At 44.1% G+C, this 27,344-nt stretch overlaps 10 non-coding genes across 10 annotated transcripts; 7 read left to right on the forward strand and 3 right to left on the reverse strand.

Moving 5' to 3' along the window:
* Positions 1 to 217: 217 nt before the first annotated feature.
* Positions 218 to 291, forward strand: trnan-guu (transfer RNA asparagine (anticodon GUU)). Its single transcript has one exon. It is a non-coding gene; the product is annotated as a tRNA-Asn (tRNA).
* Positions 292 to 1,831: 1,540 nt separating this feature from the next.
* On the forward strand, positions 1,832 to 1,913 carry trnas-uga (transfer RNA serine (anticodon UGA)). The gene has a single exon. It is a non-coding gene; the product is annotated as a tRNA-Ser (tRNA).
* A 2,816-nt stretch (positions 1,914 to 4,729) lies between these two features.
* On the forward strand, positions 4,730 to 4,803 carry trnan-guu (transfer RNA asparagine (anticodon GUU)). The gene has a single exon. It is a non-coding gene; the product is annotated as a tRNA-Asn (tRNA).
* A 1,536-nt stretch (positions 4,804 to 6,339) lies between these two features.
* trnas-uga (transfer RNA serine (anticodon UGA)) lies at positions 6,340 to 6,421 on the forward strand. The gene has a single exon. It is a non-coding gene; the product is annotated as a tRNA-Ser (tRNA).
* Positions 6,422 to 7,976: 1,555 nt separating this feature from the next.
* On the reverse strand, positions 7,977 to 8,049 carry trnar-ucg (transfer RNA arginine (anticodon UCG)). The gene has a single exon. It is a non-coding gene; the product is annotated as a tRNA-Arg (tRNA).
* A 4,754-nt stretch (positions 8,050 to 12,803) lies between these two features.
* trnar-ccu (transfer RNA arginine (anticodon CCU)) lies at positions 12,804 to 12,876 on the reverse strand. The gene has a single exon. It is a non-coding gene; the product is annotated as a tRNA-Arg (tRNA).
* Positions 12,877 to 19,111: 6,235 nt separating this feature from the next.
* On the reverse strand, positions 19,112 to 19,184 carry trnar-acg (transfer RNA arginine (anticodon ACG)). Its single transcript has one exon. It is a non-coding gene; the product is annotated as a tRNA-Arg (tRNA).
* A 1,624-nt stretch (positions 19,185 to 20,808) lies between these two features.
* Positions 20,809 to 20,890, forward strand: trnas-gcu (transfer RNA serine (anticodon GCU)). The gene has a single exon. It is a non-coding gene; the product is annotated as a tRNA-Ser (tRNA).
* A 1,343-nt stretch (positions 20,891 to 22,233) lies between these two features.
* On the forward strand, positions 22,234 to 22,315 carry trnas-uga (transfer RNA serine (anticodon UGA)). The gene has a single exon. It is a non-coding gene; the product is annotated as a tRNA-Ser (tRNA).
* A 1,695-nt stretch (positions 22,316 to 24,010) lies between these two features.
* Positions 24,011 to 24,081, forward strand: trnag-gcc (transfer RNA glycine (anticodon GCC)). The gene has a single exon. It is a non-coding gene; the product is annotated as a tRNA-Gly (tRNA).
* The last annotated feature ends 3,263 nt before the right edge of the window (positions 24,082 to 27,344 follow it).

A 27,344-nucleotide genomic window follows, 5' to 3' on the forward strand; every position in this document is an offset into this window, starting at 1 on the left:
TCTCATTTCAGACAAACATGTACAGCTTGGTTCAGTTTAATGCAAGAATTCATTTCCTTTCTGGAATAACTTGTTTTTGAAGAAATCCATACAGCTTGTGAAAGATGAAATCCATTTCTTGGTTGTCAGTGGAAAAAGATTGCCGGCTGCAAGAAGCGCAAGTGATTGTTTTCTTTGACCATAAACCTGCAAATGTAGGGAGCACAAGCGGCCGTCAGTCTCTGTGGCGCAATCGGTTAGCGCGTTCGGCTGTTAACCGAAAGGTTGGTGGTTCAAGCCCACCCAGGGACGCATGTCTCAGTTTTTCCAATGTAAACATCATCACCGCTAAAGAAGATGGCGCAGAAGGCTCCACAGTCGAAACGTTGTGCTTCTTTTCTTCTCTTTTCAGCATGGAGTAAACCTTTGCTTGATCCTTTGCAGCCTACGCATGCTGACACAGCTACCTTTCTCTTAACGCACCTCAATCATTATTCACCAAAACCATCAGCAGAATGTGTCGCCTTTGTGGTGATGTCACTCCTCTGCTTCACAAATGTCCTTAGTGACGGACCATTTCATTCTGCCATTTTTCCGGAGCGGTTATTGATTGCTCCATCATTTCCCTCATACTTTCCATCCCAAGATTGAAAAAAAAAAACAGAAACAGGCTGATAGGACGACAATCAAATTGCAAAAACTCATCAAAGCACTCGATAGAGTATTTGAATCCACAAGTAGCTACGAGCAACTTTGTCCTGGCTTGCATGAAAGTCGGAAAATGTCAAAAAGAAAAAGATGGTGGCTTTTTCATATCTGTTCTTTTATTTTTAGTTCGTTGGCTCTTCTGTCCATTGTCCTCCTGCCTGGCTCTTGACCTGTGACTGTCTGAACGCACACATTAGACTTTCAGGCGGGGGATTTGTCCTGAGCCTCTGTGGAAGACCCACCCACCCCCATAAATAACTGCTCTAGAAACACATGAATGCAAAACTAAACCACAGCTTAAAGAGGAGCTCCAACTCAGTGCCATACTAATGTAAACGAAGTAATACTAAGACATGTTCTTATGGATTTGTCTTACCTTGAGATATGTAATTGGATTTCAGGATTAACTTCCTCATTCAATGTACTGGTGATTCTTTGCCTGGTCAGTACCTGGGTGGGAGACCTCCAGCGAACAATTAAGCTTGCTGCTGGAAGTGGTGTTAAGAGACTCTTAGGATCTTCCAGAGGTGTCTGTCCAATAGCACTAGTTGCCTTAGAGCTGGCTCAAACATTGCTCAAGAGTCTACCTTTCACAGATGCGCAAAGATGAATGATGGGGGTGCACGCTTCAAGGAGCCTTCCAACTGTAGGGACCGATTAGAGACGATCCGTAGCATGTGTTCATTTCCATATACGCCCCGTGTCTCAACGGTAGGACAGAGTCAAATACTGCCTCGACACGTAACAGCGTTATATTAAACCGCAGGACTTGAGGGCTGTTTTGTTTGAATGTTCAAGGCATTGGTAAGAGCGTAGGTCAAGGGCCATTGGTGCATCTCCTGTAACTGGAGTAAAAATGCTATTCAAAGTGCAGTGACTAAAATCGTCGTCCAGATGTCTCTGTTGTTGATTGCTTTCTGTCTAAGAACGTTCTGTTTTCATGTCCGAACGGGGAGACTTTATCATTCCAACTTGAAGCCACCCTTAAGTCCTCTGAGGTGTGTGTGTGTGTGCGTGCTTGCACGTATGGCGTAAAAGGTTTCTTAAACGGAGAGCGAACTTGAAAAAAGTTGCCTCCGCTGCCGCCGCCGCCTCGCACTCCCTGTTCGATTGTAGCAAGAAGGCAGTGGCCGCGGCGCTTGCTGTAGTCGTGGCCGAGTGGTTAAGGTGACGGACTTGAAATCCGTTGGGGTCTCCCCGCGCAGGTTCAAATCCTGCCGACTACGGCGTCCTTTGCATTTGGTTGCGTGCGTGCGTGTAAAAGGACCAGCGCCGTTTCGTTTTCGCTGGGACCTTTAACACTCTAAATCGCCTGGACCCACAGCCTGTGAAATCGATTCTTCAGCACCCACGATGGACGCTTTGCCGCTGGACACAGAGAACGATGCTTTTCTGCAACGAGCTTTCCAGCTGAATTTTCTCGGCAGCTCCGTACTGAACCTGTTCTCCATTGCAACATAGCGGAGGCTCGTCACGTCTATAGCAAGGCTGGTTAGGACCGCATACGCCACAGTGACTTGTACACAGACCACATGAAAGGCAAGCAAAATACACTTTTAAAATTCCAAAGACTCACAAGGTCAGAGAAACAGCGATGACCTGAACAGATCTGTTACAGAAGTCTAGGTTGACCTTTTTAGAGCTGTAATTGCATTTTTGTTTAATAGAAGATCAAATCTACTCGCATGTACCAGCACCTTACAGTTTATTGATGTTAATTCTGTTTAAGTAATAAGATTGCTAACGATGTTGGACTTTAGCCGGTGTTTTTTAGAACAAATTGCTTACACTTCTGTAAGGAATACGCAGTACGTGCCTTTGTCAGTCATTGCTCACCATACCTGTAACTTTCTTATCTAACTCACTTCCTCAAATGGTGAAGGTCCACAAACATAAATGAAAAAAAAACCCTTGTTGTAGATGAGGTGCACAAAAAAGCAGCCCCTGATAGTGTATAACACATTTATACTATTGCAGAGACACATGTAACATATATATACTGTATATATGAAACAGAAATAGAAACAGAAACAGGAATCGCTTACTCACCTGGAGAATCTCTGTAGGAATATCTAGCATTTATCAATGGAAATAAAAGCTGCTTTAATACAGTGCATGTTCAAACTCAAACCCTCAGCTGCTGTTCTTGTTTGTTTTGGGACAAATTGCAACTGAGCATCGCATGAGCCGTTACGTACCCTTATCTGTTAGGGAATTTCAAGGGAGGAGTTAGGTCAGAATGGGTAGGCTGCAAAACAACAAGTAAAGATTTATTCCAAGATGAAACGTTGTGGCGGTTTTCTTATCTTTTCAGCATGGACTAAACTTTTACGTGTTCCTTATATGCTATATATGTATATATTAGCACCAATGTCGTTCTTAAAAACTAACATGAAATTGTCAGGGACATTCAGCTATATACAAAGACGAGACAGACAAAGTAATAATTCTGTATTAACGTGGCCTACATACTGACGCAATGATCGAACTAACTGACATGTTCTGATTCAGATCCCCTGCAGTTCATGCCAATTAGAACAATAGCAATGCTGAGTCCTCCCCACCCTACCGAGCACAAATTCAGCTGCTCTCCAGTTCTGTTCTGCATGTTTTTTCATTGCAATTGAGCTCGGAGCTGGAGATGATCTCCATACAGTTCTGTGTTCACCAGCCCGCACTTGCGTGCTAATTTACGGGTTGTGGCAAATGCTTTTCTATAGTTCATATACATGACGGCAACCTGTTACCGAGGAACCTGAGAGGTTTAAAAGCCTCACGAGCCAGGCAGGACTCGAACCTCCAATCTTCTCATCCAAAGTCAGACGCGTTATCCATTACGCCACTGGCCCATAGAACATGTGCTTGCACTCCACCACAGAGAGCTCTACACTGCTACTAGTAGTACACTTCCCCATCTAAATTTTCACAGCAAGAAACTTGTGTTTCCTACTATTTTTGTCAGGTTTAAAATATCATCTCCTTAAAACAGAAAAAGTGTTGATGTGTCGTGCTGAAATTCCGATTGATTTTGAATTCAAAGAAAAAAGGTTTTCTTCCAAAACACCATGAAATTGTCACATCTTGCAGACAATAGGTGTATTCCATGTTGAAAAGAGAAGAAAGAAAACCATGGAGCCTTTTACAGGTGTGAGGCTTCTTCAGGTGTGAGAAGACCTCACAGTCGAAACGCTGTGTTTCCGTTCTTCTCTTTTCAGCATGCAATAAACCTAGTACTTGTTCCTTTGCAGCCGAGGCATGCTGACGTAGCTACCCAGCTGAACATCTTGCAGACTCTACAGTACTTCTCTCCTGTAGAAGTAAAGCAGGGCTTGCTGGGTGAGCTTTTGCTCCGGTAAATTAGGTCACGTGTCATGTTAAATCACTTCTTCTAAACACAACATTTGCTGGTGCTAGCTTTCCCCATGAAAAGAGACATTTCCCTTACAGTACATGACATATCGTTTTTATTCTATCAATAAGTATAGAAATTAAACAAAAGAAAAAATGGTGTCGCCAAAGAATGCACAGCTCTGTCGCCTTGGGGAGGTGTCAAGGGCATTGAGCTCCTTGGACATGAAAAGTGCCCGATAAATGCCATTTCTCATCGTTTCTCTTGGCGTCAGTTCTGCTATTAAATGGGACGGAGGCAACGGGCTCAGAGAGCAGGTTAAGTGCACACCGAACGCAGATGTGTCCAAGTGTCTGTAAAAGCGCGGTGCTCCGCTGGCGCTGTTCCCTAGTGGCTTAAAGTGCCCGCCTAGTAAGCAGGCGATCCTGGGTCTGAATACCAGCGGTGCCTCTCTCCGTGTCTTGTTGTGCCGAATGTCTCATTTCAGACAAACATGTACAGCTTGGTTCAGTTTAATGCAAGAATTCATTTCCTTTCTGGAATAACTTGTTTTTGAAGAAATCCATACAGCTTGTGAAAGATGAAATCCATTTCTTGGTTGTCAGTGGAAAAAGATTGCCGGCTGCAAGAAGCGCAAGTGATTGTTTTCTTTGACCATAAACCTGCAAATGTAGGGAGCACAAGCGGCCGTCAGTCTCTGTGGCGCAATCGGTTAGCGCGTTCGGCTGTTAACCGAAAAGTTGGTGGTTCAAGCCCACCCAGGGACGCATGTCTCAGTTTTTCCAATGTAATCATCATCACCGGTAAAGAAGATGGCGCAGAAGGCTCCACAGTCGAAACGTTGTGCTTCTTTTCTTCTCTTTTCAGCATGGAGTAAACCTTTGCTTGATCCTTTGCAGCCTACGCATGCTGACACAGCTACCTTTCTCTTAACGCACCTCAATCATTATTCACCAAAACCATCAGCAGAATGTGTCGCCTTTGTGGTGATGTCACTCCTCTGCTTCACAAATGTCCTTAGTGACGGACCATTTCATTCTGCCATTTTTCCGGAGCGGTTATTGATTGCTCCATCATTTCCCTCATACTTTCCATCCCAAGATTGAAAAAAAAAAACAGAAACAGGCTGATAGGACGACAATCAAATTGCAAAAACTCATCAAAGCACTCGATAGAGTATTTGAATCCACAAGTAGCTACGAGCAACTTTGTCCTGGCTTGCATGAAAGTCGGAAAATGTCAAAAAGAAAAAGATGGTGGCTTTTTCATATCTGTTCTTTTATTTTTAGTTCGTTGGCTCTTCTGTCCATTGTCCTCCTGCCTGGCTCTTGACCTGTGACTGTCTGAACGCACACATTAGACTTTCAGGCGGGGGATTTGTCCTGAGCCTCTGTGAAAGACCCACCCACCCCCATAAATAACTGCTCTAGAAACACATGAATGCAAAACTAAACCACAGCTTAAAGAGGAGCTCCAACTCAGTGCCATACTAATGTAAACGAAGTAATACTAAGACATGTTCTTATGGATTTGTCTTACCTTGAGATATGTAATTGGATTTCAGGATTAACTTCCTCATTCAATGTACTGGTGATTCTTTGCCTGGTCAGTACCTGGGTGGGAGACCTCCAGCGAACAATTAAGCTTGCTGCTGGAAGTGGTGTTAAGAGACTCTTAGGATCTTCCAGAGGTGTCTGTCCAATAGCACTAGTTGCCTTAGAGCTGGCTCAAACATTGCTCAAGAGTCTACCTTTCACAGATGCGCAAAGATGAATGATGGGGGTGCACGCTTCAAGGAGCCTTCCAACTGTAGGGACCGATTAGAGACGATCCGTAGCATGTGTTCATTTCCATATACGCCCCGTGTCTCAACGGTAGGACAGAGTCAAATACTGCCTCGACACGTAACAGCGTTATATTAAACCGCAGGACTTGAGGGCTGTTTTGTTTGAATGTTCAAGGCATTGGTAAGAGCGTAGGTCAAGGGCCATTGGTGCATCTCCTGTAACTGGAGTAAAAATGCTATTCAAAGTGCAGTGACTAAAATCGTCGTCCAGATGTCTCTGTTGTTGATTGCTTTCTGTCTAAGAACGTTCTGTTTTCATGTCCGAACGGGGAGACTTTATCATTCCAACTTGAAGCCACCCTTAAGTCCTCTGAGGTGTGTGTGTGTGTGCTTGCACGTATGGCGTAAAAGGTTTCTTAAACGGAGAGCGAACTTGAAAAAAGTTGCCTCCGCTGCCGCCGCCGCCTCGCACTCCCTGTTCGATTGTAGCAAGAAGGCAGCGGCCGCGGTGCTTGCTGTAGTCGTGGCCGAGTGGTTAAGGTGACAGACTTGAAATCCGTTGGGGTCTCCCCGCGCAGGTTCAAATCCTGCCGACTACGGCGTCCTTTGCATTTGGTTGCGTGCGTGCGTGTAAAAGGACCAGCGCCGTTTCGTTTTCGCTGGGACCTTTAACACTCTAAATCGCCTGGACCCACAGCCTGTGAAATCGATTCTTCAGCACCCACGATGGACGCTTTGCCGCTGGACACAGAGAACGATGCTTTTCTGCAACGAGCTTTCCAGCTGAATTTTCTCGGCAGCTCCGTACTGAACCTGTTCTCCATTGCAACATAGCGGAGGCTCGTCACGTCTATAGCAAGGCTGTGTAGGACCTCATACGCCACAGTGACTTGTACACAGACCACATGAAAGGCAAGCAAAATACACTTTTAAAATTCCAAAGACTCACAAGGTCAGAGAAACAGCGATGACCTGAACAGATCTGTTACAGAAGTCTGGGTTGACCTTTTTAGAGCTGTAATTGCATTTTTGTTTAATAGAAGATCAAATCTACTCGCATGTACCAGCACCTTACAGTTTATTGATGTTAATTCTGTTTAAGTAATAAGATTGCTAACGATGTTGGACTTTAGCCGGTGTTTTTTAGAACAAATTGCTTACACTTCTGTAAGGAATACGCAGTACGTGCCTTTGTCAGTCATTGCTCACCATACCTGTAACTTTCTTATCTAACTCACTTCCTCAAATGGTGAAGGTCCACAAACATAAATGAAAAAAAAAACCCTTGTTGTAGATGAGGTGCACAAAAAAGCAGCCCCTGATAGTGTATAACACATTTATACTATTGCAGAGACACATGTAACATATATATACTGTATATATATATGAAACAGAAATAGAAACAGAAACAGGAATCGCTTACTCACCTGGAGAATCTCTGTAGGAATATCTAGCATTTATCAATGGAAATAAAAGCTGCTTTAATACAGTGCATGTTCAAACTCAAACCCTCAGCTGCTGTTCTTGTTTGTTTTGGGACAAATTGCAACTGAGCATCGCATGAGCCGTTACGTACCCTTATCTGTTAGGGAATTTCAAGGGAGGAGTTAGGTCAGAATGGGTAGGCTGCAAAACAACAAGTAAAGATTTATTCCAAGATGAAACGTTGTGGCGGTTTTCTTATCTTTTCAGCATGGACTAAACTTTTACGTGTTCCTTATATGCTATATATGTATATATTAGCACCAATGTCGTTCTTAAAAACTAACATGAAATTGTCAGGGACATTCAGCTATATACAAAGACGAGACAGACAAAGTAATAATTCTGTATTAACGTGGCCTACATACTGACGCAATGATCGAACTAACTGACATGTTCTGATTCAGATCCCCTGCAGTTCATGCCAATTAGAACAATAGCAATGCTGAGTCCTCCCCACCCTACCGAGCACAAATTCAGCTGCTCTCCAGTTCTGTTCTGCATGTTTTTTCATTGCAATTGAGCTCGGAGCTGGAGATGATCTCCATACAGTTCTGTGTTCACCAGCCCGCACTTGCGTGCTAATTTACGGGTTGTGGCAAATGCTTTTCTATAGTTCATATACATGACGGCAACCTGTTACCGAGGAACCTGAGAGGTTTAAAAGCCTCACGAGCCAGGCAGGACTCGAACCTCCAATCTTCTGATCCGAAGTCAGACGCGTTATCCATTACGCCACTGGCCCATAGAACATGTGCTTGCACTCCACCACAGAGAGCTCTACACTGCTACTAGTAGTACACTTCCCCATCTAAATTTTCACAGCAAGAAACTTGTGTTTCCTACTATTTTTGTCAGGTTTAAAATATCATCTCCTTAAAACAGAAAAAGTGTTGATGTGTCGTGCTGAAATTCCGATTGATTTTGAATTCAAAGAAAAAAGGTTTTCTTCCAAAACACCATGAAATTGTCACATCTTGCAGACAATAGGTGTATTCCATGTTGAAAAGAGAAGAAAGAAAACCATGGAGCCTTTTACAGGTGTGAGGCTTCTTCAGGTGTGCGAAGACCTCACAGTCGAAACGCTGTGTTTCCGTTCTTCTCTTTTCAGCATGCAATAAACCTAGTACTTGTTCCTTTGCAGCCGAGGCATGCTGACGTAGCTACCCAGCTGAACATCTTGCAGACTCTACAGTACTTCTCTCCTGTAGAAGTAAAGCAGGGCTTGCTGGGTGAGCTTTTGCTCCGGTAAATTAGGTCACGTGTCATGTTAAATCACTTCTTCTAAACACAACATTTGCTGGTGCTAGCTTTCCCCATGAAAAGAGACATTTCCCTTACAGTACATGACATATCGTTTTTATTCTATCAATAAGTATAGAAATTAAACAAAAGAAAAAATGGTGTCGCCAAAGAATGCACAGCTCTGTCGCCTTGGGGAGGTGTCAAGGGCATTGAGCTCCTTGGACATGAAAAGTGCCCGATAAATGCCATTTCTCATCATTTCTCTTGGCGTCAGTTCTGCTATTAAATGGGACGGAGGCAACGGGCTCAGAGAGCAGGTTAAGTGCACACCGAACGCAGATGTGTCCAAGTGTCTGTAAAAGCGCGGTGCTCCGCTGGCGCTGTTCCCTAGTGGCTTAAAGTGCCCGCCTAGTAAGCAGGCGATCCTGGGTCTGAATACCAGCGGTGCCTCTCTCCGTGTCTTGTTGTGCCGAATGTATCATTTCAGACAAACATGTACAGCTTGGTTCAGTTTAATGCAAGAATTCATTTCCTTTCTGGAATAACTTGTTTTTGAAGAAATCCATACAGCTTGTGAAAGATGAAATCCATTTCTTGGTTGTCAGTGGAAAAAGATTGCCGGCTGCAAGGAGCGCAAGTGATTGTTTTCTTTGACCATAAACCTGCAAATGTAGGGTGCACAAAAGACTGTCAGACTCTGTGGTGCTGAAAAGTTGGTGGTTCAAGCCCCTCCAGTATGCGTGTCTCAGTTTTTCCAATGTAAACATCATCACCATCGCTAAAGAAGATGGCGCAGAAGGCTCCACAGTCGAAACGTTGTGCTTCTTTTCTTCTCTTTTCAGCATGGAGTAAACCTTTGCTTTATCCTTTGCAGCCTAAGCATGCTGACGCAGCTACCTTTCTCTTAACACGCCTCAATCATTATTCACCAAAACGATCAGCAGAATAAGTCGCCTTTGTGGTGATGTCACTCCTCTGCTTCACAAATGTCCTTAGTGACGGACCATTTCTTTCTGCCATTTTTCCGGAGCGGTTATTGATTGCTCCATCATTTCCCTCATACTTTCCATCCCTAGATTGAAAAAAAAAAAACAGAAACAGGCTGACAGGACGACAATCAAATTGCAAAAACTCATCAAAGCACTCGATAGAGTATTTGAATCCACAAGTAGCTACGAGCAACTTTGTCCTGGCTTGCATGAAAGTCGGAAAATGTCAAAAAGAAAAAGATGGTGGCTTTTTCATATCTGTTCTTTTATTTTTAGTTCGTTGGCTCATCTGTCCATTGTCCTCCTGCCTGGCTCTTGACCTGTGACTGTTTGAACGCACACAGTAGACTTTCATGCAGGGGATTTGTCCTGAGCCTCTGTGAAGGACCCACCCACCCCCATAAATAACTGCTCTAGAAACACATGAATGCAAAACTAAACCACAGCTTAAAGAGGAGCTTGTCATGACCGCCAGGCAGTTAAGACCAACTCTTAAGCAATCTAAACAGCACCAGCAGAGGGTGATTATTAACAAACGCCGCCGCACGAGTTAACCCACCTGCACACACTCCACCGTGGGGTACGCAGTGCTATTTTTACCATCTTTACTTGCTTCCCGCTGGTATTGAGTCTACTCCTTGAGAGCTCTACCTGGCGTTTTTTCCATTACCTCGTTTATTCTGGATATTGGACTCCCCTTCTGCCTTTTCGACTTTGGACCTCGCCTCTCACCTCGGACTGTTTGCCACCAGTGTTCTCCCTGGATTACGACTTACCTTACGCCTCTTGACCACGAAACAAAGCAAAGCAGAGCAAAACAAAATGAACAAACGAAAAGCCTCACGTCCCGCACTTGCGTGTAACGCCGTTACGTGCCCAAGCGGTATTGTACTTCATCTTAGCACTGCACCCCGGGGCGTACGGTATATGGGAACGAGCACACGCCACAAATCGTCTCGAATCACTCCCTACAGCTGTAAGGCACCTTGAAGCGTGCACCCCCAACATTTTTCTTTGCGCATCTGTGAAAGGTAAACTCTTGAGCAAACTCTGAACCAGCTCTAAGGAAACTAATCCGATTAGACGTTACTTTGACTCATCCTTTAAGGGAACCTTGTTAATTGGAGAAATCAATGATTTCGAATGAATTCTGTATGCGTTAAAAGACAGCTATACACAGAAAACATGCAGGACACTTCTCATGATGTTTCCCGAGCCGAAACACAGTGCGTTTTTCCAAGCCCTCTGACAAAGCCCGCCCACTGAAAACTGCAGCAGATCGTGTAAAGACGTTCAACTTTGTAACTACTGCACGCACAGGAAGCAGAATAAATTCCTCTTTTCAAACTGTCAAAGGTTTGCTTTGCGAACACTGCAGGACATCGCACAATCTCTTTTGAATGGGGACAAACGATTTCTTATGGGGCACAGTAAGTACAGACGTTTAAAAAGCTCCACTCATGCCGACGATGCAGCATGAAGAAGCGCAACCTAACGTTTGCATTCCTAGCAAATTCCTTTTATTTTTTGATAAATAAAGACAGTCTTGTTTAACAAACAACACACACAACATTTTACATTGTCAATTCAATTCAAATCAATGTATTTCTATATAGCACCTTTCACAACAAGGTTGTCCCAAGGCACTTAACAATGCAAGTTGTTAAGAGCCTTGTGTCTAATATGCCGCCTAGGTAACGTGCTGTCTCTTTGAGGCAGATGTTTAAATCCTCTGAGTTAAGTGCTGAAGTTATAGTAGTCCTATCAGTATTGTTGCCTCCGATCAACAGATCCTCATTTTTCTCAGAGTTGAGTAACAAAAAGTTTTCACACATCCAAGTATTTCCTTCCTTAATGCATTTAACTAAACTGATAATAGAAGAGTTGTCGTTTGGTGTAAACAAAATGTTTATTTGAGTGTCATCAGCATATGAATGAAAGTTCATATTATTTTTTCATATTATCCTACCTAGCAGCAGCATGTAGAGAGAGAGAGCAATATTGGTCCCAGCACTGATCTTCTGGTACCCCAAATTGAACTGGTGACATTGATGAAGCAGTACAATTATTAGATATTTGAACATAATGAAAACGATGAGTAAAATGTGAAGTAAACCACTGAAGGACGGTTCCAGATAAGCCAACCTCAAACTCAAGCCTGTGTAACAAAACAGAGAGGTCAACCGTGTCAAAGGCAGCTCTAAGATCTAGAAGCAAAGCACAAGCACTGTTGCATTCCCTGCATCAGTAGCTAAGAGAATATCATTTACGACTCTTGTTAATGCAGTTTCAGAAACCAGACTAAAATTTCTCAAGTATATTATTTGAATCCAGATATGATTGACGTTGGGCAACAACTATTCTCCCAAGACTTTTAGATTGAAATGGGACCTTTGAGACAGGCCTGTAGTTGTTAAGAACTTGTTGATCCAAATTTGACTTCTTAAGAGCGGTCTAACAACCGCTACCTTAAATTGATCAGGTACAACGCCTGACGCAAGCGATGCATTCATCATACTAATTATAGGTCCTGCCAGTCCTTCGAGGGAATCTTTGACTAGCTGAGTGGGGATGGGATCTAGCGAACAGGTGGTTGACTTTGTCTTACGTCTGTGTTTATGAGTCCACCATAAGAAGAAATCTGAACAGGAGTGGTGATCATGCGAGGTCACCATGGAGGAAACCACTGCTCTCCCCCCCAAAAAAACCACCACTGCCCCTCTCAAGTTTGCTAAAGACCACATGGATGTTCCACAGCAACTCCTGGAACAATGTTCTGTGGACAGTGACAAAAGTTGAACATGTTGGTAAATGTGCACAACGTTATGTTTGGAGATAACAAAACACTGCATACCAACTCCAAAACCTCATCCCACCTGGGAAGCATAGCGGAGGCTGTACGGCTTGCAATCATCGAGGGACCGATGAATTCCAAGATGTATCAGGAAATTCTACAGCAGAATGTCAGGGTGTCTGCCTGTGATCTAAAACTCGAAAGACGCTGGGTCATGCAGCATGACAAAAACAAAGGAGTACATCAACAACAGAGTGGCTGAAACAATAGAAATTCCGTATTTTGGGATGGCCGAGTAAGAGTCCTGACCCCAATCCCATTGAAGTGCTGTGGCGTGATCTGAAGCAGGCCGTTCAGTGCAAGACATCTCCCAACTGTATGTGAGAGAAAAGCAGAGACGCTCACTGAGTAAGGTGGGGTTGCAGCTTTGCAAATCAAAAGGACATTTGTACGCTCAAAAAGGGACAGTAGCACCCCAGATGGGACTCGAACCCACAATCCCTGGCTTAGGAGGCCAGTGCCTTATCCATTAGGCCACTGGGGCACACTGGGTTGGGTCGATCACGCTGATGAAGAGCCAGTTTTTTTTTTCCTTTGCTTTTTCAAAGGGATCCCCAAAATTAGGAAAGTTAGGCAGCAGAAGGTTTACTGTGACCTGAGAAGGACCGGCATCCAATCACGGTGGTACACACACACACGCTCTCACTCATCTGAGCTACACGGCTACCAAGATGATCTCAGGTGCGCCGAGCTGGTACGGAACATATTGAACTGATCGACGGCGAATTGTCTCTCAGACAGGCTTTTCACCTCTGAGCTCCCTGACTGACAGTAATCAGCTAGGTAGTGAAACAGTCAGCTGCTTCTAAGCCTTAAACAGCTGCATCTCGGCGCTTCCACAGAGAGATGATTTGAAAGCCAAACATCGCCCATTGGGAACACCTTACTATCACTAGTTTAAGAGACTCTTAAGGTCTTGCAGAGGTGCCTGTCTAATAGCATGCGCTTTGCAAGCTATAGGTGTTTAGGCTGAGGCAGAATGCCTGTTAACAAAATGTTTTTCTAAAGGGGCCTCGCACTCTTTTCCAAGCAATGGTCACCATCCCCACCGAGTGTCACAATGTAGTCATGTCCTAGGACATCACCTGTTAGTCTCCATTTGTCTGCCACCAACACTTTAGGTTAAGGGGTCACAACCGCACCCCAAAGACCAGAGGAGCCGTTGGCGTTCTGGCGGCGCAGATTGGGCTGAAGGTGGGGCGCTTGAATCTCGCTGTTGGAGGCCGTCTGAAACTGACCCAAGCCTTTCCCTTGAATTAAATGTAAATAAATAAATGAACCCCAGATGCACATGGAATCAATCACGTGTTTCCTTTGAGCCGTTTCAAAGACTGCTCCAGAGTTTACCTTGCACAGATGCGCAAAGATTAATGATGGGGGTGCACGCTTCCAGGCGCCTTACAACTGTAGGGACTGATTAGAGACAATTCGTAGCGTGTGTTCGTTTCCATATACGCCCCGTGTTGCAATGGTAGGACAGAGTCAAATACTGCCTCGACACGTAACAGCGTTATATTAAACCGCAGGACTTGAGGGCTGTTTTGTTTGAATGTTCAAGGCATTGGTAAGAGCGTAGGTCAAGGGCCATTGGTGCATCTCCTGTAACTGGAGTAAAAATGCTATTCAAAGTGCAGTGACTAAAATCGTCGTCCACATGTCTCCGTTGTTGATTGCTTTCAGTCTAAGAACGTTCTGTTTTCATGTCCGAACGGGGAGACTTTATCATTCCAACTTGAAGCCAGCCTTAAGTCCTCTGAGGCGCATTTGTCTGCTAGCATGCATTTTGTGAAAGTTTTTTTTGTTGTTGTTAAACGGAAAGCGACTTTGAAAAAGGTTTCCGCCGCTGCCCGGCACTCTATGTTAGACTGCATCAAAAAGGCAGTGGTGGCGGTGGTGGCCGAGTGGTTAGGGCGATGGACTAGAAAGCCATCGGGGTCTCCCTGCGAAGCTTCGAGTCCTGCCGCCTACGGTGTCGTCGTGTGTCTGCGCAACAAAGGAAAAGCACCTGTTTTGCTTTTCCCGCAACTTTTAAAACGCGAATGATCTGGATTTCTACATGATTGGCTCTTAAAATGTGATCTGATCTTCATCTGACGCATAATAATAAATAAAGACAGTCTTGTTTAACAAACAACACACACAACATTTTACATTGTCAATTCAGTTCAAATCAATGTATTTCTATATAGCACCTTTCACAACAAGGTTGTCTCAAGGCACTTAACAATGCAAGTTGTTAAGAGCCTTGTGTCTAATATGCCACTTAGGTTACGTGCTGTCTCTTTGAGGCAAATGTTTAAATCCTCTGAGTTAAGTGCTGAAGTTATAGTAGTCCTATCAGTATTGTTGCCTCCGATCAACAGATCCTCAGTTTTCTCAGAGTTGAGTAACAAAAAGTTTTCACACATCCAAGTCTTTCCTTCATTAATGCATTTAACTAAAGTGATAATAGAAAAGTTGTCGTTTGGTGTGAACAAAATGTTTATTTGAGTGTCATCAGCATATGAATGAAAGTTCATATTATTTTTTCGTATTATCCTACCTAGCAGCAGCATGTAGAGAGAGAGAGCAATATTGGCCCCGGCACTGATCCGTCTGGTACCCCAAATTGAACTGGTGACGTTGATGAAGCAGTACAATTATTAGATATTTGAACATAATGAAAACGATGAGTAAAATGTGAAGTAAACCACTGAAGGACGGTTCCAGATAAGCCAACCTCAAACTCAAGCCTGTGTAACAAAACAGAGAGGTCAACCGTGTCAAAGGCAGCTCTAAGATCTAGAAGCACAAGCACTGTTGCATTCCCCACATCAGTAGCTAAGAGAATATCATTTACGACTCTCGTTAATGCAGTTTCAGAAAGCAGACTGAAATTTCTCAAGTATATTATTTGAATCCAGATACGATTGACATTGGGCAACAACTATTCTCTCAAAACTTTTAGATTGAAATGGGACCTTTGAGACAGGCCTGTAGTTGTTAAGAACTTGTGGATCCAAATTTGACTTCTTAAGGAGCGGTCTAACAACCGCTACCTTAAATTGATCAGGTACAACGCCTGACGCAAGCGATGCATTCATCATACTAATTATAGGTCCTGCCAGTCCTTCGAGGGAATCTTTGACTAGCTGAGTGGGGATGGGATCTAGCGAACAGGTGGTTGACTTTGTCTTACGTCTATGTCCATGAGTCCACCATAAGAAGAAATCTGAACAGGAGCGGTGATCATGCGAGGTCACCACGGAGGAAACCACTGCTCTCCCCCCCAAAAAAACCACCACTGCCCCTCTCAAGTTTGCTAAAGACCACATGGATGTTCCACAGCAACTCCTGGAACAATGTTCTGTGGACAGACATGACAAAAGTTGAACTTGTTGGTAAATGTGCACAGCGTTATGTTTGGAGATAACAAAACACTGCATACCAACTCCAAAACCTCATCCCACCTGGGAAACATGGCGGAGGCTGTACGGCTTGCAATCATCGAGGGACCGATGAATTCCAAGATGTATCAGGAAATTCTACAGCAGAATGTCAGGGTGTCTGCCTGTGATCTAAAACTCGAAAGAGGCTGGGTCATGCAGCATGACAAAAACAAAGGAGTACATCAACAACAGAGTGGCTGAAACAGAAGAAATTCCGTATTTTGGGATGGCCAAGTAAGAGTCCTGACCCCAGTCCCATTGAAGTGCTGTGGCGTGATCTGAAGCAGGCCGTTCAGCGCAAGACATCCCAAAAATATACATGAACTGAAACAGTTTTGCATAGAGGAATAGGCCAAAATACCTCCTAACTGCTGCTCAGGTCTGACCAGCCGCTACAGAAAGTGGGGATTGAGGTTTTTGTCATAAAGGAGGTTCCACTAGCTCCTTAATATAAGGGTTCACGTACTTTTTCCATCAATGACCTTGATTGTTTAAACCATTTGGTCAATAAAGAAACAGCAATGTCAAATGTTGGGCGTGTGTTGTTTGTTAAATCAGACTCTCTTTATTAATTATTATGACTTAGATAAAGATAAGATCACATGTTAGGAGCCATTCATGCAGAAATCCACATCATTCCGAAGGGCTGTTTACAAAAGTTTTTCTCCCAACTGTATGTGAGAGAAAAGAAGAGACGCTCACTGAGTAAGGTGGGGTTGTAGCTTTGCAAATCAAAAGGACATTTGTACGCTCAAAATGGGACAGGAGCACCCCAGATGGTACTCAAACCCACAATCCCTGGCTTAGGAGGCCAGTGTCTTAGCCATTAGGCCACTGCGCCACACTGGGTGAGGTCGATCATGCTGATGAAGAGCCAGTTTTTTTTCCTTTGCTTTTTCAAAGGGATCCCCAAAATTAGGGAAGTTAGGCAGCAGAAGGTTTACTGTGACCTGAGAAGGACCGGCATCCAATCACGGTGGTACACACACACACGCTCTCACTCATCTGAGCTACACGGCTACCAAGATGATCTCAGTTGCGCCGAGCTGGTACGGAACATATTGAACTCATCGACGGCGAATTGTCTCTCAGACAGGCTTTTCACCTCTGAGCTCCCTGACTGACAGTAATCAGCTAGGTAGTGAAACAGTCAGCTGCTTCTAAGCCTTAAACAGCTGCATCTCGGCGCTTCCACAGAGAGATGATTTGAAAGCCAAACATCGCCCATTGGGAACACCTTACTATCACTAGTTTAAGAGACTCTTAAGGTCTTGCAGAGGTGCCTGTCTAATAGCATGCGCTATGCAAGCTATAGGTGTTTAGGCTGAGGCAGAATGCCTGTTAACAAAATGTTTTTCTAAAGGGGCCTCGCACTCTTTTCCAAGCAATGGTCACCATCCCCACCGAGTGTCACAATGTAGTCATGTCCTAGGACATCACCTGTTAGTCTCCATTTGTCTGCCACCAACACTTTAGGTTACGGGGTCACAACCGCACCCCAAAGACCAGAGGAGCTGTTGTCGTTCTGGCGGCGCAGATTGGGCTGAAGGTGGGGCGCTTGAATCTCGCTGTTGGAGGCCGTCTGAAACTGACCCAAGCCTTTCCCTTGAATTAAATGTAAATAAGAAATGAACCCCAGATGCATATGGAATCAATCACGTGTTTCCTTTGAGCCGTTTCAGAGACTGCTCCAGAGTTTACCTTGCACAGATGCGCAAAGATTAATGATGGGGGTGCACGCTTCCAGGCGTCTTACAACTGTAGGGACTGATTAGAGACAATTCGTAGCTTGTGCTCATTTCCCTCTATTCCCCGTGTTGCAGTGGTAGGATGACGTAAATTCCTGCTTCGACACGTAACGGCATTATAATCAAGTGCAGGAGCTGAGGGCTTTAGTTTTGTTTCGTTTTCTATGGCGTTCGTAAGCGCGCAAATCAAAGGCAATTCCTGCGTCTAACACGAATGTAAATGCTTTTGAAAGTGCAGTGTGGTGCAGCTTGTAAAATCCTTGTCCACATTTTTGGTTTGTTGATGTTTTTTCTGTCTGCCAAAGTTGCATTTTGACATCCGGACTGGGGGACTTTATCATTTGAACGTGAAGCCAGCCTTAAACCCTCTGAGGCGTGTCTGTCTGCCGGCACGAATCTTGTGAAAGGTATTTTTTTTAACGGAGAGCAACTTTAAAAAGGTTTCCGCAGCCAAATCGCAGTCCGTGTTTGATTATAGGAGGAATGCGGCGGCGGCGAGCTCGCATTTGTCGTGCTCGAGTGGTTAAGGCGATGGGCTCGAAATGCGTTGGGGCTTCCCCGCGCAGGTGCGAAACCTGCTGACTCCGGCGTCTGCCGCACGTCGCCTTGTGCCTGCGCGGCAGAGGCGAAGTGCCGCTTTTCCTTTCCTGGTACTATAACAACGCGAAATCGCTTGGACCCGCTGCCATGGAAATCAATTCTTCAGATAACTACACATTTTGCGTTCGCACCTCTGGTGCTCTACTTATGCCTTTGAAAACCTAATGAATAAAGCTGAAAGAACCGACACGATATGTAGGTGCTGGTAAAGCACGCAGTAAAGAACTGTTAACAGCAAGGGTTTCAGTGGGTTAACTGAGGAGAAGGCGTGATCGCTAATTGTTGACTTTTTATTTGGTGTTAGAAACACTCTTACTGTGCATGACGTGCAACAAATGTAGCCACAGAAATTGCATCACGCTTTCATGTATGCTATTGCAGACACCAACGTTGCCTAGATAGAAAACCGAAAAAGCCGTGGGTTTGCTTGCTGGTCTGAAGGATCTCTCTTCGAATCTCTATCATTTGTCAATGGAAGTAAAAGGCGCTGCAATCTCATACGTTCAGAATCAAACCCGCAGCTGTTGTTCGACTTTTTTTTTCTTGACTAATTACAACTGAGTGTCGCATGAGCAGTTACATAAACTTGTCTGGTATATTTGAACACAAATGCCGTTCTTCAATTAAAACTAACAGTACATTGTCAGGGACATTCAGTTCTATACAAACAAGAGACAGACAAGAGAATATTTCTACCGTTCATGTGGACTACGTGTTGACTTACTGATCGGAATAATTGAAAGGTTCGGGCTCATAGCCGATGCAGTGCGTGCTAATTAGAACAGCAACGCTAAGCTCTCAGCACCGTACTGAGCCCAGGTGTTTTTCTAAAGCTGTCAGGTGCAGTTCATTTACATGAAGGAAATATCTTACTGGGTACGATTACAATGCAGTAAGTAGCACAGACTACTTAGGGAGTAGCCCGATGTGTTTAAAAACAACCCGAGCCAGGCAGGAGTCGAACCTGCAATCTCCTGATCCGTAGTCAGACGCGTTATCCATTGCGCCACTGGCCCTGGTGTGACACTGCACGACTGTAACCCAGTGAGATGAGCACTGCACCTAGTAAAATATTACCCCCGGTCCATTCTTTTCCAAAAGTGAGAAACACCTGTTTTCTACATTTTGTCTGTTTTAAAACCATATCTCTTTAAACCAAACCAAGAGTTTGTCTTTTGCACTGATATTCTGATTCATTTCGATTTCAAAGAAAAAAAAAACATTATCTTCCAAAGCATCATAAAATTGTCCATTCTTCCAGACTCTACTTCTCTCTTGTAGTAGTACAGCAGACCTTTCCAGGTGAGCAGATCACAGAGTCCGAAATATGCTTCCTCCATCAAGCAAAGTACCTGAACATGACTCTGTCTTCATAAAAGCGCCCCTGTAATAAAGAAATTAAATCCGAAATCAAGAGGGCAGTTGCCTACTGAAGTTCAAGAAGTCATCAATTTTAACCCAGCAACACATTAAAGGCTGCATCTATACAAGTACGATTCTAGAAATGCTCACCAGATTACGTTTTAAGAAGGAACTGTGCCTCAGGTTCCGCCGAGATCTTAACTCGGATGGCAGGATTCAGAGTCCGGAGTGTGGACTGATGGCGCACGGAGGGTCCATATACTGTGGATCCCTCAGTGATCTTCCGCGTGTTCAAACCGCCAGCGTGTGACTCCCCTGTCCCTGTGACCTCATTGCTCTGCTCTCGCCTCTGTGCAGCTGAGCCCGACTCATGGTAAAGTGGAAAAAAATATGCCCTCATCGTGGGATTTACTCTGGATCGAGGATAGATGTCACTTTTTTATCGTTGAACAGGATGTATGTGATGTGGCGACTAGGTTCAATATTGTATCCTTTTAAAAGATTAAGGACTGGGGTGAGCGTGATTTACCACCCTTTCAGCTAAGAACCCGACATGAGCACCGTTTAAGCTGCATAGACTCGGTCGTTTAACTCTTCTCCATTAGCAGGGTTAAGGTTAAAGAAAAAAAACATTGCTGACTTCTTTTTTTTTGCCAGCCGCTAGCGCTGATTAGCAATGTTTGTATTTCATGTTTTGCAAGTTCCATCCATTTTAAGAAAAACAAGTCGCGTTAAAGACAGGAAATGAATACTTGCATTTAATTAAGTCTAGCCGTAGGCGGTTGTCTGTAAGGACCAGTTCTGTTCGAGAAGACAGAACAAAGAAGGCACCACTGGGATTCGGACTCAGGATCTCCTGTTTAAGAGACAAGCGCTTTAACCAACTAAGCAACGGCGCCCCGGTAGTGTTGTCCTTTTGCAGCCACTTGGACACACCACTCAGACACATCTGCATTCGGTGTGTGCTCCGCCTGCTCGCTGAGCAAGTTGCCACCTTTACATACAATAGCAACATCGACACCAAGAGAAAGGATGACAAATGGCTTTTATCTGGAACTTTTCATGTCCAAGGAGCTCAATGTGCTTTCTGTGTACAACAGGGCCACTGAACTCCACAATGGCCACTGAACCACAGCAGTGGCTTGCTGGCTTGACATCTCCCAAGGAAAATGTTGAAATCGCATGTGGAACAGGAAAAGGACCCTTGAGTACGAGGGAAAAAAAAGAAAAAGATCATCTGGAGCGCGCCAACCCATGTCTGGACAGCCCAGTTTCATCGACGAGGTGGCCGAGTGGTTAAGGCGATGGACTGCTAATCCATTGTGCTCTGCACGCATGGGTTCGAATCCCATCTTCGTCGCTCTCTACGTTTGACGTTGGCTCTCCTTTTGTTTGCTCCAGTACTAGAGCCTTACATTTTCTAGCGGTGGCTGAACATGGTATAGTAGGCTAACGTTGGTATCGAGCAGTGGTAGTAACAGTATTTACGTGCCGCTGCTGCCAAGTGGCTCTGGGTTGAGACCGCGTTTTCACTTACTTGCAGCACAAACGGAGAAAGCGATTTTTGACAGTCTCTCGAGAGACTGCGCTAGGTGTTTAGGGATAGACTTTGTCAGTTCCCCCTGGGATGATGGCCTCTCAAATAGTTTGTGATTCCTCTAGACGTTTATACAGTAGAAGCCTGCTTCGTGGCTTAAATCCAAGCTAAGGAAACGAGTTAGAGGTCTGATGCAGAACTGCGAATTCAATGAAGGGGAACACTACAGTACATTGCACTGTATGTGTGAGGAAAGCTGCCCCCTACTGTTCCTTGTCGACCGAACAGAGGACTGTAAAGGATACCGCCAAGAAACTTTAGGATGCTGGTTGGAATCCAGCTCCAAAGAAGCCCCTTTGGGTGTTATGTAATCAAAAAGTAAGAACAGAGAATCTCCCTTTGATCAAAAGCGCAACAGAACTGTTTTCCGTGGAGCAGGTTTCAGACCCGTAGACCTGTTTTATTTGTAGGGCAGGGCGCATTCCCAAACGCGAATCTCCTGTTTTAGAAATGCTTTGGGCGGCGTGAAGTGAAAATAAGAAGTGGGCTCCAGATGCACATGGAAGCAATCAAGTGTTTCATCCGAGCTGTTTCAAAGACTGCTCAACAGCTTTCCTTTTACAGAGGCCCAACGATTAATGATGGGGGTGCACCCTTCAATGTGCCTTACGACTCTAGGGAGTGATTGAGACGATTCGTAGCGTGTGTTCATTTCCCTCTATTCCCCATGTTGCAGTGGTAAGATGACGTAAATTCCAGCTTCGACACGTAACGGCGTTATAATCAAGTACAGGAGCTGAGGGCTTTTGTTTTGTTTCGTTTTCTATGGCGTTCGTAAGCGCGCAAAACAAAGACAATTCCTGCGTCTAACACGAATGTAAATGCTTTTGAAAGTGCAGTGTGGTGCAGCTTGTAAAATCCTTGTCCACATTTGTGGTTTGTTGATGTTTTTTCTGTCTGCCAAAGTTGCATTTTGACATCCGGACGGGGAGACTTTATCATTTGAACGTGAAGCCAGCCTTAAACCCTCTGAGGCGTGTCTGTCTGCCGGCATGTATCTTGTGAAAGGTTTTTTTTTTAACAGAGAGCGACTTTAAAAAGGTTTCCGCAGCCACCTCGCACTCCGTGTTAGATTATAGGAGGAATGCGGCGGCGGCGAGCTCGCTGTAGTCGTGGCCGAGTAGTTAAGGCGATGGATTTGAAATCCATTGGGGACTCCCCGCTCAGGTTCGAATCCTGCCGACTACGGCGTCTGCCGCACGTCACCTTGTGCCTGTGCGGCAAAGGCGAAGTGCCGCTTCTCCTTTCCTGGTACTATAAAAATGCTACATCGCTTGGTCCTGCTTCCATGGAAAGCAGTTCTTCAGGTAATTCTACTCTCTTACCAAAGCTGTTAGGTTCCTTTCCGTGGTGAGATGGGTTGTCATGCAACGCTGCCACATAGTGCCGACAGACAAGTGTGTTGCGGGAGAAGAGAAAAGTGTTTGAAGATTTAAGAGTGTCTTAGGTGGAGCCAAAATCAAGTGTCACAAATGCAAGTGGGAAGATTTCCAATGTTTAATATGGTCAAAATAAGCGGAAGTTACCAGCTGGTCCGGCACAGTCTGCCATGCTTTTGTCATATACTGTAAAGTGGTGTGGAACTGGGTGTCGAACTGGAGCCTCACCATTTGCATATGTGAGGCTCCAGTTATACATCGAGTGTCACATTAAATGACAAAAATGAAGAGAGTTAAAGCACCTGGAGAGGTTTTCTTACAACTTTTGAGCTGACACAGTTTTGGAAAATGTTTCCTTCACGGTGCACTGAACAACATAGGCAGCCAAGAGTCTCCAAAACAAAACAGAATGGACAGATAGGAGAAAATTCCCACTCGTCCTGAAGTTCCCAAAATCCAGCACTGAGCGTAAACAAAGTGTCTAAGTAGCGTGGGAATGCTAACCCTAACCCTAGCTGGAGTTTGAGCAATCCGGCACTGAGCGTAAGAAGATGAGTCAAAGTAACGTCTAATCGGATTAGTTTCCTTAGAGCTGGTTCAGAGTTTGCTCAAGAGTTTACCTTTCACAGATGCGCAAAGAAGAATGTTGGGGGTGCACGCTTCAAGGCGCCTTACAGCTGTAGGGAGTGATTCGAGACGATTCGTGGCGTGTGCTCGTTCCCATATACCGTACGACCCGGGGTGCAGTGCTAGGATGACGTACAATACCGCTTGGGCACGTAACGGGGTTATATGCAAGTGCAGGACGTGAGGGTTTTCGTTTGTTCGTTTTGTTTTGCTCTGCTTTGCTTTGTTTTGCTTTCCATCGCGTTGGTAAGAGCGTAAATAAAAAGGCGATTCCTGTGTCTACCACTAATGTAAGAGCTATTTCAAGTGCGACGTGGTGCGGCTTTTCAAATGCTTGTGGGCATTTCTCTGTTGTTGATTCTTTTTTTGTGTGTAACAAAGTGGCATTTTCATGTCCGGACGGGGAGACTTTATCATTCCGACATGAAGCCACCCTTAAGTCCTCTGAGGCGTGTCTGTCTGCAAGGCTTGTATTTTGGAAATGTTTTTTTGAAACGGAGAACGACTTTGAAATAGGCTTCCGCCGGCGCCTCGCGATCCAGGTAAGATTGTAGCAAGAACGCAGCGGCAGTGGGGCTTGCTGTAGTCGTGGCTGAGTGGTTAAGGCAATGGACTAGAAATCCATTGGGGTCTCCCCGCACAGGTTCCAATCCTGCCGACTACGTTGTCCGCTTTCAGTCGGTGTGTTTCGGCACAAGCAAAGAAGCGCGCCTCTTTGCTGTTCCTGGTGGTTTTAAAACGCCCAATCGCTTGTACCCGCTGCCTTAGAAATAAGTTCTTCAGCGTCCGCAAATGGCATTTTGCAGCTGGAAGCAGATGTCGACGCGTTTTGCACAGAGCACCAAAAAAGCGTCTTTTTTGAAGGCCCAGGCACTGAGCATTGGTGGTTCAGTGGTAGAATTCTCGCCTGCCACGCGGGAGGCTCGGGTTCGATTCCCGGCCAATGCAGTGGCTTTTGCAGCGAGCGGCTCCATCACTTGCATCCCCTTGCAACTCGCAACTGAAAACCCACTGAAGCTAAGCAGGTGTGAGCCAGGTCAGTACCTGGATGAGGATGAGCTACAGGGAAAAACAAAGCTTCCAGCTGGAAGCGGTGTTAATGGTGCCGGCGGGGGGGCGCTCACCCTGAGGTCTGTGCGGGTCCCAATGCCCCAGTATAGTGACGGAGATGCTGTGTTGTAAAAGGGCGCTGTCTTTTGGATGAGATGTAAAACCGAGGTCACAGCGCTCTGTGGTCATTCAAAATGACCACCAAAACCTTTGACAAAAGCTCTTGGTAATTGATGGTCTTCAATAATGCTTCTCCTTTAGGTACATTTTAAATCAGCTGAAAAATGCTGTGAAATGGGGGGGCACTTCAGGCCAGTGTAGGATTTGGGTTACAAGAACCATGAAACTGCACGAGAAAGCCCGTACACTGATTACACGGCTTTCTATTCAAAGGAGGACAAAAGAAATTCCCTGAGTTTGATTTTTTGCAGCACAGAGAGGAGCACTGTCGTGAGGCTGGTTAGCTCAGTTGGTTAGAGCGTGGTGCTAATAACGCCAAGGTCGCGGGTTTGAGCCCTGTACGGGCCAGGTCTAGGTCCAGGTCCCTGTTTGTGAAACAGGCAAATGACTGTCTCAGGGGCCCATTCCTCATTCTCAAGACACATGTATGCAGTATGTACACCGTGCATTGAGCAATAGGGACTGAATACACCACAGGTAAGGTTAGAAGTCATTCTGAGGTGCCACAGGTGAGGGATACAGCTAGGCATCCGAAATGTAGGGTTTGAGACCCTTCAGGAGTACTGCATCCTTTGAGACAGACCCGTGCATGTTAAACAAATGATCATTTCTTTCGGCATTAGGGACTAAATATACTAAACATATGATGCTAAAATGTTATTTTCACATATATTAATGTAATAAATGATTGCTTATGCTTTAGAAACAAATCTAATTAAAATAAAAGCTTAAGTTTTGTATTTATCTTGTACCATAGAACATGATTTTCTTTGTATTTCAAGCCCACAAAGTGTCCAAATGACGCACTACATGATATAAGGAAGATTATCACATGCATATCGGTATTATCTTTCTTATGAAAATGCATTCCTTTCATTACCTTTTACTTTTTAAAATGAACTCAAATTGAGTATAATGTAATAATTTAAGTAGAATAGATTCTAATAATATAATGATCCAGTGTTTTGCACTACTTCACTGCTTCACTGCTCTATGCCATCTGGAAATAAATCCTCAGACTGCTTACTGCCCTGGGCATGTACCAATAAATTAAAGGAGCACATCTGTTTATCACTGCGTTGAAGCAGGAGACACACAGTCTCTGCAAACACATCCTAGATACAGTGTTCCAGCACCTTTGACCTCATCCAGAACATATCATTTCTTGAAAGGGATTGCTGTCCGAATGCACATCTGAATCCCAAGCAGAATCTCTAGTAAAATACGATCATTTGTGAAACAGGCAAATGACTGTCTCAGGGGCCCATTCCTCATTGTCAGACACATGTATGGAATGCTTTCACCGTGCATTGAGCAATAGGGATTAAAAACACCGCAGGTAAGGTTAGATGTCATGTTCTATGATCATTTCTTTCAGCATTAGGGACTAAATATACTAAACGTATGATGCTAAAATGTTATTTTTACATATATTAATGTAATAAATGATTGCTTATGCTTTATAAACAAATCTAATTAAAATAAAAGCTTAAGTTTTGTATTTATCTTGTACCATAGAACATGATTTGCTTTGTATTTCAAGCCCACAAAGTGTCCAAATGTTCTATGATCATTTCTTTCAGCATTAGGGACTAAATATACCAAACGTATGATGCTAAAATCCTGAAAAAAGGATGTGCTCCATCTCGTCAGTAGATTGGATTCCAAAACTGATTTGGGTCAATATACATTACCTTTGAAATTAAAGTACAGTCTACTGTAGGGAACCATCAACTTAGAAAGCATTGGCCTTCCCTGGGGGTCAGGTAGGTGCAAAAGATAAACCTTTATCCTATCTTTATCTTAAGATAAGTGGCCAAGCAGTATTTTTCCAAGTTTCACCAAGCACATCATGTTGCCATAGTAGACAAAGTTCTATAAAATGTTAAATAACTTTTAAAAAAAGCATCTTGGTCTTACAGTACTGTACAAGGTGAATTAAACTGTCCCTGGTAATAAAAAGTAATTAGAAGCATCTCAGAAACTTTATCTCTAGAAACATTAGCTGTTTTATATCATGTAATTTAGTGTGATGTTGTCAGAATTCAAGGACATTATCACACACAGAAATTGGTTCAGTTAAATCTAAAAAACACAGCTAAACATGGGTTTAAATGTAACAGAAGTCTTACCTCTTGTCAAAAGATTTAATTCAAGAAGCGATGTAATAAATGATTGCTTATGCTTTATAAAGAAATCTAATTAAAATAAAAGCTTAAGTTTTGTATTTATCTTGTACCATAGAACATGATTTTCTTTGTATTTGAAGCCCACAAAGTGTCCAAATGATGCACTACATGATATAAGGAAGATTATCACATGCATATCGGTATTATCTTTCTTATGAAAATGCATTCCTTTCAAGAGTTGGGTTTTTCAGAGAATCAGAAAATGAGTTTGTCAGACATTACCGCTTTTGAAAAACATTTAAAGGTGGTCATTAAAATTTTGTACCACGACCAGGGTGATTGAAAATATTTTACAACGGGGCCCACACCACCTAATTCTAAAATACTTTTTGTTCTACTGCATGAAGAGCATTTTTATGGGGTTTTAAATATTAAAGCTTTTGTGGGGGCGGCATATTTTTGCACTAACTACCATGCGGCGTATAGCCACAAGAACGCACACGCCTGTGTTAAAGCTTGTAAAACCTGTTTAGATCCCCAGTGTTGCGAAATTGATGCAGAAATTCAGAATTGCCCGGCCTGTAAGGTCTTTTGTCGTAGCTCTCAATGTTTGGCGAGACACTTTCGGAATGCAGCGACGGGTGTTAGTAAGTGTGAGCGCAGGGTCTTTTGTGAGAAATGTGAGGTTTATAACCTCTCTAGTCACAAATGTAAAGAGAAACTGTGCTCGCATTGTAACAACGTGATCGACACCCCTGACACACATTTGTGCTACATACTGCCTTTGGACAACCCCAAAATTTCAAACAAGTACATTTTTTTTTACTTTGAATGCATGCAAGAAACGGGGAC

This window comes from Lepisosteus platostomus, unplaced genomic scaffold (genome assembly GCF_059453375.1).
Source record: "Lepisosteus platostomus isolate fLepPlt1 unplaced genomic scaffold, fLepPlt1.hap1 Scaffold_32_H1, whole genome shotgun sequence".
In the NCBI taxonomy this organism is placed as follows: Eukaryota; Metazoa; Chordata; class Actinopteri; order Semionotiformes; family Lepisosteidae; genus Lepisosteus; species Lepisosteus platostomus.